Genomic DNA, 1,830 nt, shown 5'->3' on the forward strand with positions numbered 1-1,830 from the left:
CCTGGTTGGTTGTGCGGGACGTGTTCCTTTCACGTTGATGTTTTTCTCTCTCTCTCTCCCTCCTGCTCTATCTGAATAAAAAATGAAAAAATGTCCTCGAGTGAGGATAAAAAAATATATATATAAATAAAAAGCTTGCAAAAGAAAACAACATTCCAAGGTAACTTTATTATTATTTTTAGTTTTAGTTTGTTGTTCTTTATCATAAAGGGAACCGATACTTAAAATGTTGTAGAAAAATACAGGACATTGTGTTTCACAGACCAATTATAGGAGAATGTCCCATCCCTCCTGGCCTATGCAGCTGATGTCCACAGCTTGAATCCTTCAAATTCAGAAATACATTCTCTGGAATGTGTAGCCCATAATGAAAGATGTACATTCATTTGAGTGAGTCATTTATGCAATGGTAAAAAATATGAACACATAGTTTGTTATGATTAAATGTTTATAAAATGTGTACAGTAGAGATAAAATTCAGCAAAAGCTCACTGTGTATGTTATGTATTTTCATTGTCATTACAGTTACTGATATGGTTCTACTCCTACCTGTCTCAATACCTACCTTGCTCCAAAAATATTTGTCAGAGGGCAAATTGATATAATTTTCTTATGCACAGAATATTGAACATTATGCTCGTGAAAAGTCTGTCTTCTAGCCCTGGTGGATTTGGCTCAGCAGTTGGAGCGTTGGCCTGTTGACCAGAGAGTCCCGGGTTTGGTTCCTGCTAGGGGCACATACCAAAAAAAAAAAAGTCTTTCTTCTAGTACATAAAATAACCTCTAATTTACACTTGATCTTCTGTACTCAAAACATATCTGGAATGCATGCCTTTCTCCCCACCCCATTGTCCTGCCCACCCTTTATCTTGTCACTTCTGGAGAAAGGCATGACCCTGTCACATGTCTCCCTACTTCCAATCTTGCCTCCCCTACACTGCTGTTCTTCATGTGACTGCCAAAGAAAATATGATTAGGTAATACATCTGCTTAAATCCCTCCAGTGGCCTATTGCATTTAGAATGTCAAAACTCCTTTCCAGAGCCTTTGAGACCTCACATGGTCTGGCCCTTGCCAATCTCTCACTCTTTCTTCCCTTACTTCATAAGCCCAGTGGTTTTTTATTTTTTTATTATTTATTTATTTATTTTTGTATCATCACCCAAGGACATTTTTGCATTTATCTTTACACAGAGCGGGAGGGAGAGAGGAAAGAAGAAAGAGAGAAACATCAACATGAGAGAGACACATGGAGTGGTTGCCACCCTCATGACCTCAACTGGGGCTGGGGACAAACTGCAACCAAGGTACATGCCCTTAGCGGGAACTGAACCCAGGACTCTCTGGTCCATGGGGCGACGCTCTAACCACTGAGCCAAACCAGCCAGGGCAAGCCCAGTGACTTTTTAAATAAGTAGTAAATATGAAGTTTAATCAATTATGTAAATACATAGAAAAGTACCATGCAAAAGTAAGTTTGTGCCTCAAACTGTTTTGAAAAGATTTTTGTGTTTTTTTTCATGTTATCCAGTTCAAGGCTTTATAATAAATGAATAAACAAGTAAATAAATAGAAAGAAATAAGTAAATATTGCCCTTAGGTGATTCATGGTGACCATGGAAACATACCTGCAATGGGCTAGCAAATTCAGTGAGAGAACACAGGTCAGATATAACTGACAAGAAATATTGATATGCTTTTTGCAGTTCTCTTATTTTGAGAAGAATCTGATTTTTTCTTTGCTTTATTTTTTCACACAAGCACAAATATGTCCATGCCTGTCTGAGTAACTGATACTTTACACCTAATCTAGGAGCAAAAGGAGAACAA

The sequence above is a fragment of the Molossus molossus genome, unplaced genomic scaffold (genome assembly GCF_014108415.1).
Source record: "Molossus molossus isolate mMolMol1 unplaced genomic scaffold, mMolMol1.p scaffold_m16_p_21, whole genome shotgun sequence".
NCBI lineage: Eukaryota > Metazoa > Chordata > Mammalia > Chiroptera > Molossidae > Molossus > Molossus molossus.